Source organism: Sminthopsis crassicaudata, chromosome 5, assembly GCF_048593235.1.
Source record: "Sminthopsis crassicaudata isolate SCR6 chromosome 5, ASM4859323v1, whole genome shotgun sequence".
Classification (NCBI taxonomy): Eukaryota; Metazoa; Chordata; class Mammalia; order Dasyuromorphia; family Dasyuridae; genus Sminthopsis; species Sminthopsis crassicaudata.
In genome coordinates this window covers 205,520,245-205,530,984 of record NC_133621.1, presented here as the reverse complement: position 1 = coordinate 205,530,984, position 10,740 = coordinate 205,520,245, and positions in this window count along the sequence as shown.

Here is a 10,740-nt window from a genome sequence, read left to right as displayed (position 1 = left end):
TGCTTCTACTTCTACAAAGAAAACTGTTGAATTCAGTGCAGAAAGACTCACACTTTTTTTTTTAACTTTATTTTTCTTGCCTTTTGGTTTTTGCAACATAACTAAGAGGTAAATATACTCTGCTTGATTTTACAAGCATGTTGCTGTTGTTTGGTCATTTTTTGGTTATGTCCAACCCTTTGTGACCCCTTTGGGGCTTGTTTTTATTTATGCATTTATTTATTTTGTTGTTGATTTTGGGGAGTTTGTGTGTGTGTGTGTGTGTGTGTGTGTGTGTGTGTGTGTGTGTGTGTGTTGCAAAGATATTAAAGAAGTTTGTCATTTCCTTTTCCAATTCATTTTACAGATGAGGAAACTGAGGAAAACAGGGTGAAGTGACTTGCCAAGGGTCACAGAAGTATTGTCTGAGGCCTAAATTGAATTCAAGCCTTCCAGGCCCTGGTTCTATCTAACTACCTTCTTTGCATATATAATTGATATCATATTTCTGGCCTTCTCAATGAGTGGGGGAGGGCCTTGGGGGGAAAGAATTTAAAACTCAAAAATTTTAAAAACAAATGTTAAAAATAAATAAGTCAAAATTGAAAAATAAGATTTCTAAAAGGAAACAACCTTTTTTTTTCTACTTTCTAAAATGGCCATTTCATGTTAAAATCATTCCAATTATTTGGATTATATTCCAAATATCCTTACAATGAAACAAAATTTATCTTTCTGAAACTTTTACCCATTACTCCCAATTCTTACCCCTGAGATCAAGCAGTAAAAGGGAACATTCTACATGCTAGCTCTTCAAATACTCAAAGTCAACCATCAGATCCCCTTTCTAAATAATCTCCCTTCAGTGCCTCTAACTGATGCTCCTAAGACAAAATGTCAGTCTGGGTCCTTTACCATCCTCATCATTCTATTTTTTTCTCAAGAAAATAGCTTTACATTTTTTTAGATGCCACAAGTCCCTGTGACCTAGCAAAAAAGTAATATTTCCTGCCCTAGTTGAAAAGGTTATGAGGCCCTGAAACATAAGTACCTAAAATATATTATGATTTCTTTACCTCTTGGGTAAGAGTTTGAGAATTAAAGGGTTTTTTCTTTACATGTTCCTTCATACTTAAGTCTCAGACTTTTTCCTAGCCCTCTCTCTATAACATATCATTTAGTTTTCCATTGATTCATTCAACCAAGTTATATCAAATACCAGTAGGTTAAAAACCATTATAGTAAGAGACAGAGAGGAGGGGAATATGATTAAAAACATTCATTAAAACATTTTTTGGAATACATTTGGAAAAGACTTCCAAAGCTGAATCAAATCTTTTTTGTGTGTTTTCAGTGGCAACAAATGTTCCTCCTTTGAGGATAATTTATTTTTTATCTTTTATTCATTTTTTTTTGGGTGAAACAAGATGAAGTCATTCCAGGACCAAGTCCAGTAAAGGAAATAAATAACCAGGCTTGGATATAAGTTTTTTGAGATTAAAAACAAAATACAAAACATGGATTTTAAAGCCAAATAATGTTATTGATTCATTTAAATGACTCAGAAGAGAATGCTAAACAATGAAAGTGTTGATAGAATAAGCCTACCACCTTTCAAGGTGATTATTTCAAATAACAACACTTACATGGATGTGTTAGTTCTGGTATGTTTGCTTTAAAAAGTCACTTTACTTTCCAACCACATTGTGTAGACAAATTTATACTAATCCATTAGGAAAAATTTTCTTTTCATGCTGATTTCTAGTTAATATCTCACAAGTAACAGATGTATTTTGAATACTCAAACATATGTTAAAGGTCAACCTGAGTCTTCAATTCCTCTGAGGGATGATTGAAGGAAATTATATTTAGCTCGAAAAGGTGAAGCCTTAGGGGGATATATTCCTTGTGCTCAAATATGAAGATGCATTCACAGAATGCCTCTTTAGACAGAATCTCAGTCATCATTTTGATGTTTTTTTCAGCTGTCTGACTCTTTTGAAGTTTTTTAGCAAAGATTCTGAAGTGGTATGCCATTTCCTTCTCCAACTCTGTCCAGTTGAGGAAACTGAAACAAACAGGATTAAGTGACTTTCCCAGGGTCACATAGCTAATAAGTGTCTAAGGTAAGATTTAAATTCAGAAGATGTGTCCTGGTATCTTAAAGCATTATATATACCTCTTGCCCAATTCTGGCTTTCCAAAACAAAAAGAAAAAAAAAAGTCTTCCTTTGTTCAGACATTGCACTCATCCACCAAACCACCTAATTGCTCTCAGTATTCATTTAGTATGGCCCACTCCCAGAAAAAAAAATCTTCTCTGCAACCAACCAACAAAATGGTAGTCATAAAATGTATCCATGTCCCAGACTATTTTTAAAGACTATATATCATATATCAGTTATAAATAGGTATAGGAGTTCCCTTTACTGATGAATTCAGAGGTCTGGTCCAAATAAATAAATAATGGATAAATAAATAGGTAAACATGATTGAAGACCTCCAGTGAGGTAGGTGCACCACCTCAATCACATTCCTCTCTCAGTTATCTATTTTAGTTCTGGATAGTTTTCATGTGACAGAGTTGTTTTTTTTTTCTCTTCTATAAATCTATATTCAACTCTTTGTAATTTTTAACTCAACTTAATTTGACAAATATTAAGTAAGTGTATAATATATACAAAGTATTGGGGAAACAAAGTAAAAAAAAATAAACACACTAAGTTTTTGCCCTCAAGGAACTTACAGTCTACTAGAGGAAAGTAATTGTAATGAGGGTAACGAGGAGGCACTATTAACAGTTAGGAATTGGGAGAGCCAGAAAAGACCTCTTGCAAAAAAGTACTTGAGTCTGAGCCTTGAATGGAGTGAGGTAAGATAGAAATGAATTCATTGTGTAGGAGGAGAAACTATGTGAAGATGTGGAGGTGTGAGGTATTATGAAATGGAATATTGTATATAAGCAGTGGTGGGCTGATAAACAACCAGCTCTTGGGCTTTGGGGGAGTGGGTTGGAGGTGGGGAAAAGGGTAATATACCCATGACACACTTTTAAGTTTAATTTGCATCTTTAACATTTTCTCCAAAGCTTTCTTAGTCTAGACAACAAAACATTCAAGCCATGATTCACAGTATTTGTTGGTTTCTGAAAATTTAACAAGTAATTTTTGTGAGCTAATAGGAGCTTTCTCTAACAAAATGTTGTATATAAAAAACAGAAAATAGGTTTGAGTAAATTTGGGGAGATAATGTGAAATCTGTATAGAAAGATAAATTGAGCCAGTTTATAAAGAGTTTTAAGTGGAAAATAGGTGAGTTTGTATTTTATCCTCTGGGTAATAAAGCTTCTGAACTTTCTTGAGCCTGGAAATGGCATGGTTGTACCTTTGCTTTAGGGTTATCAAATTGATAGTTGGGTAGAGTAGAATTAGAGGAGAGATACTGGAAGTAATTAAATCACTTCGAAGCCTACTGAATTCAAATCCAGCTTCAGACTCTCACCAGCTTTGTAACCCTAGGTAAACTCAACTTCTCTGTACACTGTGGGGAGAATAATGCAAACTACCTCACAGAGTGGTTATGAGGATCAAAGGGGTAACATTTGTAAAGAAGGTCATTGCAATTGTTCAGGCAATCTAGGATAATGACCATGTGGAGCAGGTGGAGAGATCAAGTGAGCTGAGAGAGACTCATCCAGACAACTGATGGCTATGGGAGCATGAGTGGAGAGTCAAGAGTAGTTCAGAGATTTGAGGTCTCATGACTAGGATGATGGTGACAGGAACAAAGAACTTAGGAAGTTGAGTTTGGGATATCTATGGAAATGGCCAATGGGTATCTGATGGTGTGGGACTAGTGTTCAATCAGAGAGTGAATATTCAGAATGTTTTAAAGAGGATTCCCCTATTAATCAGAAGGTTGAAAAGAGGGACATGTAAGGTACTTTCCAACACCAACAATTTAGACTTCTAAGGCTTAAATTTTGAATATTCTGCATTTACTGAATCCAGGATTACCTTAAAATTTAACTCGTCTATAAATCAATACAAGAGTACCATGACAAATGAAAAAATAACCCCCCAAACAAGAAAATCTATATTCAAATTCTACCTCTAACTCATACTTGCTGAGTGACAAAAATCATAAAATGTATCCATGTCCCAGACTATTCTTAAAGACTATATATCATATATCAGTTATAAATAGTATAGGAGTTCCCTTTACTGATGAATTCAGAGGTCTGATCCAAATAAATAAATAATGGATAAATAGGTAAACAAGAAAATGAGTGCATGAATGGATAACAAGTTTAGTTTATGGTGCCCATGCCATGGGTAAACAAACAGTTCATCCCTCTGCTTGTCTCTAGGAAAAAAATAGACTATCCCAATTTGAAAGTTTTAAAGATGCAACTCATTCTGGCTACAAAGTCAAGAGAAAAAGGCTTTTCCAACCACTCTGCTAGGGGAACACAGAATGCCTTCTCCCAGAAGTGGGTCCTTGGCATCTGTCACATGAGTTCCTCCAAGAGATCTAAACATGCATCGAAGCTTTGTTATAATTAATATTCCTACTACATTTCAAGATCACGAGTATTAAGGCTTAATTAGTGTCCATTCTCCTGGAAGAACTGCCCCCATTTTATGCCTCTCTAATGCCCTAGTCATATACCACTATGTGTTAGAATCATTTAAGTTTGCATTTATCTCTATTTGCCTTCCTGCACTTTCAATTCAATGTGAACAAAAATAGATGTTGCTGCAAGTTGCTCTGATGAGGATCTCATTTCCAAGATAAATAACAAACTGATTGAAAATTCTAGCCAATACCCTACATACATTAGTCACTTAAGAAATGCATGTTGAATTGAAGAATATCCAAATACCAGCCATTTCTTGAGAACATAATATTGGAACAAACTTGACTTAAATCTCATGAGTCGTTGTATTTGTTGATTCATTTCTCATGTGGTACTATAGCAACCATTTCCCAAGAAACCCCTATTCCTCTCAGATCCACTTTTTTAAAGCATGCTTTCTGATAAACTAGTCATCCTGAGCATGCAATCAAACCCTTCATTTATGACCATTAGTACCATGATCTCAACTGAATTCAGAATGTTTTGTTTCTCTTTTCACCAAATTGATTCTCATTTTTAGTCTAGTAATGTGTGTAAACTATCTTATCACTCCCATTTTTATCATAAACTACCTGAGGATATCCTGTACCCTCAGTAGTGGTGAAGTAAAGTGAAAGCACATTTATCTATCTAAATAATAACAGTGATGTCATAACCAGAGTAAAACAGAGCAATTGATTGTCATTTTTCTGTGATGGTTAAAGATATGACCCTTTAGGTGGTCATAGTGAAAAAGCTGGCAGTTATGAGAAATGTTTCTTTCTAAATCTTTTCAATATCCCCCTAAATTATTGTTCCATAATACATACAGCCATTTTTGTGAAATGCTAGCTATGTCAACAATCATATCCAAAATTATTTCATTTTTATCTTGCACAACATTGTTTATGAAAAACATTAAAAACATTAGAAAAATGAAAATTTATGAAAAACATTAAAAACATTAGAAAACATTATTTATTCCCTTAATGCAAAAATCAGCTCATGATTGTTGGTGCTTCTACCAATTGTAGACACTATGAGTACATGTTCCTTGTGATGAGATATTTTCCTTTTTTTGTTTTTTCTAAGAATAATAAGACTATTGTTTTTATTATTCAGAACTTAATAAACAATAGGAAACATTGGCATTCTATATACAAAGAATAAAAAAGGAGTATTGTGTTTGAACATTGAATCTCCATTAGGTAATGATTGTATGTTTGTTTGTTTGGGTTTTTTTTACTTATATAGCTTTGGTACTTTATTTCCAAAGCTTTCCCACTTATCTGTTTCCCTCTATACCTCATTCTGTATTCTCCAGATCATTTTTAATGCTTCCCTCGGGTTCCTACCATTCTTTCTGTGTATGTGCACGTGTTACTATTATTACTCCACACATTCTCCCCATCACCGGTTTTGCATCCCCATTAAAAATATCCTTCTTTGTAACACATAAATATAATCAAGTAACAACACAAATTGGCCATATAGATATAATTCTCCTGGTTCTGCTCACTGCTTTCAACATAAGTTCCTACAAGTCCTCCCAAGGTTCTCTATCCCCTTTATCATTTCTTATGGCAAAATGATATTCCACTATGTTTATATGACATAATTTGTTCAGCTATTCCCTAGTTAATTAGAAACTCCCTTAGCTTTCTGTTCTTTGCCATTACAGAAAAAATGGCATAAACATGCTTTGTACTTATATGTTCCTTTCTTCTTTCTTTGGTCTCTTTAGGGCATAGATCTCAGGATCATGATTTCAAGTTGCTTTCCAGAAGGAATAAACCAATTCATGTTTCTTTCAAGAGTGCATCTGTTTTCCCACACTTGCTTTCCTTTTTTGTTGACTTTTTTTCAATCTTATGGGAGAAGGTAAAATTTCAGAATTATCTCAATTTGTATTTTTCTAATGATTAGTGATTTGGAGCATTTTTATATAACTATTGATTGGATTTCTTTACTTAAGGACTGCCACTCATACTTTTAATCATTTTTCAGTTGGGAGATGGCTTTTATTTTAAATTTTTAATCAGTTTCTTATATATCTTGGAAATGAGATATGATATAACTAGAAGATACCTTCAAGGTCATCTAATCTAAACTACATTTTTTATAAGTAAGAAAATGAATGGCCTGAAAAATTAAACTGTTTGCTCAAGATTGTAGAGTTAGTAAGTTTCCAAGGCAAGTTTTAATATCAGATAAATGGTGTAGTAGTCTCTCCCTAAAGTCGGGAGAGAATCTGAGTTTAAATTTGATGTCAGACACTTAAATACTTCCTAGCTGTGTGACCCTGTGCAAGTCACTTAACCCAATTGCCTAAGAGGAAAACATGGATATTTGTGATTTCAAATCTACCAATTGATTTTTACTAATGGATAGGTGAAGAGAGTTATTTTGGGCAATCCAAATCTTTGTTCTTCTTTCAGGCTTAAAAGTCCCTCTTCACAAAAATTGCTGGGAAAACTGGAACATAATATGTCAGAAATATAGCATAGACTTCTATCTCACACCCCATACCAAGATAAGTTCAAAATAGGTACATGATTTAAGCATAAAAGGTGATACTATAAGCAAATTAGGAGAGAAAGGGATAGTTTATCTATCAGATTTTTGGAGAAGGGAGGAATTTATAACCAAAGAAGAACTAAAGAATATTATGAAATGCAAAATGGACAACTTTGATTACATTAAATTAAAAAGATTTTGCATCCCCACACATAAAAATGCAACCAAAATTAGAAGGGAAGCAGAAATCTGGGGAGGGGGAAAATTTTACAATCAGTGTTTTTGATAAAGCCCTCATTTCTAAAATATATAAATAACTGAATCAAATTTATAAGAATACAAGTCATTTTCCAATTGATAAATGGTCAAAGGATGTAAACAAACAACTTTCAGATAAAAAATTTAAAGCCATTGATATTTATATGAAAAAATGCTCTAATTGATTAGAGAAATGCAAATTAAAATAACTCTGAGGTACCATCTCACACTTCCCAGATTGGTTAAAATAACAGAAAAAATAATAATAAACATTGGAGGTAATGTGGGAAAACTGAGATACACTAGTATTGCTGCTAGAGTGTTGAAATGATCCAACCATTCTGGATGAAACTATGCCCAAAGGGCTCTCAAACTGTGCATACCCTTTGATCCAACAGTGTCTCTACTGAGTCTGTATCCCAAAGAGATCATAAAAAAGGGAAAAGGACCCAAATGTGCAAAACGGTTGTAATTGCTGTTTTGTGGTAGCAAAGAATTAGAAAATGAGTAGGTGCCCATTAATTGGGGCATGGCTGAATAGATTATGTATATGAAAGTAATGGAATATTATTGTTCTATTAAAAAATTATGGACAGGCTAATTTTAGAAAGGCTTGGAAAGATTTACATGAGCTGATGCTAAGCGAAACAAGCAGAACCAAGAAAACATTGTACACAGCAACAGCAAGATTGTGCAATGATCAATTATAAAAGAGTTGGTTCTTCTCAGTGGTTCTATGATCCAAGGCAATCCCAATAGACTTTGTATGAAAAACACTATCCACATCCCAGAGAGAGAACTATGGAGACTAAAAATTATCACATGCTATGTTCACTTTTTTTCTGCCTTGTTTTTTCTCTGATGGTTTTTCCTTTTTGTTCTGATTTTTCTCTCCAAATATAATTCATAAGGAAATATGTAAAACCATAATGTACATGTACACTAAAAAAATTAATTTTACATGTAACTAAGGAAAATTTAAAAAATTTTTAAAAATAAATAAATAAAGTAGTCCCTTCCTGAGAGGGAAATAACACAACATCTAAAAGGAGAAATAGGGAAGAAAAATGACCTCTTCTGCATAAGGGTGGAGAGCATTCAAGACACAGGATTAATTCCAAGTCAGCAATTTTCAAAGCCTGTATCATAGACCCCTTGATTTCCTCAAGACTCTTTCAGAGGGTCTGTAAGGTAATGACATTTTTATAATAATACCAAGATATTATTTGTCTATAAAATAATCTTCCTTTTCCAACTACAAATCTATATGAGGCTGGATTTTCTTTGCATACTTTGAGCAAAACAACATATCACAAAGACTGAATGTAAAAACAAATAAGAATGCAGTTGTCTTCTATGAAGTGAGACATATTAAAAAGATTTACAAAAATATATAAAACAACTGCACTCTTCTCACTAATTTTTTTTTTATTTTTTAAGATACAAGACTTTAAATGATATTTTGTGAGGATAATGAATTTATTATTTTTAATGAATTAAAAATTTTAATTTATCCATTTTAATTTCTATGATAAATTTCTGTATTTATGACCAACATAAACAAAAGTTCTTTGGAGTCATCAATAATTTTTAAGCGGGGGCAGCTAGGTGGCACAGTGGATAGAGCACCAGCCTTGAATTCAGGAGGACCAGAGTTCAAATCTGGTCTCAGACACTTAACACTTCCTAGCTGTGTGACCCTGGGCAAGTCACTTAACCCCAGCCTCAGGAAAAACAAAAAAAATTGTAATAATAATTTTTAAGAGCATAAAAGGAACCTGAGAACCAAGTGTTTAAGAATTGCTGCTCCAACTCATTTAGAAAAAGTTTCTCTAGAAAGGACCTTGTTCAGGAACAGTACAGCAAAAAGAGACATTTCACCTATGAGAAGGACCAAAAAGCCAAGTGTTCTACACCAGAAAGAGAAAACCACTTGAATATGTAGTATATCCCCTAAGATCTCCTAGGTTCCTTTGGGTAGATCCTCTAGCATTCACAGAGTCTCAGACTAATCATCTCATTGTAGACACCAATATTAGACTTAATTTTCTATCATAAATACTTGTCTTCCTGGGTAAGACTCCAAAAAGGTTTAAGCAGACTGAGTAACAGAACATCAAAAAGAAAGAAGTTATTTGAATAAAAGTATCCGAAGTCCAAAAGTCAGCAGTTAAAAATTGTGGAAGATATAAGAAGCAGGAAATATTTCCCTCAAAGACAATTGTCTCAGGTGCTTCAAATATGCCTTATTCTGGTCTTTAGACCAGAATAATAATAAATTGGTCTCTAAAGATGGAAGAGCAGTGACATGAAATACACCTATCCTTAAGAAGGAAAGGGCAATGACTGGAAGGAAATAACCATTGAAAGAAGGAATAAGGAAAAGAATGACTTTACCAACCCAACTACTCCAACCCCAGTAGTAACATCAATATTATTCTTATTATCACATCTAAATTGTGATACCATCGTGGCTCACTACCTTTAGGAGCAAAAATGCATATTATTAGCTTTTATTTTGTTTCTGTGAGTTTATTTTTCCATGAGACAATTTAGGTTCAAACCCTAAAGGGCAACACTGTCCTAATGGTTTCATGGCTTTCTTCTCACACGTTGTTCCCTATATGAGTCAGTGGTGCTGATGGCCACATTCTTGTGAGCACTGCAATGGCACAGATTATCCAGGATGACCCCAGAACAAAGAAATGTTCTCTAAACTATAAAAGAGACATGTGTGTGCATGTGTATAAGAGAGAGTGTATAAGAGAGAGACAGAAAGAGACAGACCAGAAACACAGAAAGGAAGGAGAAGAGAGAAGTGAGGAGAAAAGATGGAGAAGGGAGGAAAAGTAAAAAAGAATAATCTAATAACTGTTTGAGGTCAGAAAACTTTCCATTCTTATCCTCCCTTCTCTGCTCATCCCAACAACAATGAACCTAAAATATTTGATCTTAATACAAATCATTCAGAAGACAGAAATTCCTTTTATTTTCCCACAAACATAGTAACTGATTCATTTTCGAATTCTCCTTTCATGTTAATCATATTTCTTTGAACTGAAATACTTCAAAGTATCCTTCATTACTTCTTAAATTACTTCAGCTCAACTGACTTCCACAGAGTCATCCATTCTTATCAGAACCCTAAATAAAAATTTGCGTGGGATGAGCAGCATTAAAAAAGCTCCCTAAAATCTAATTTTATGATAAATTTAGTTGGAGAAGATCCGTGGGTGTACCTGGTGAAAAGATGAACAAAGTAACCCTAGCACTTATGGGTAGAAATTTCAGTTCTCTAATAAGATCACTGCTGGGCAAGTGGAAGGAAGTAGGACTAATTATTTTTGTTAAATAAATGTTAAATTTGG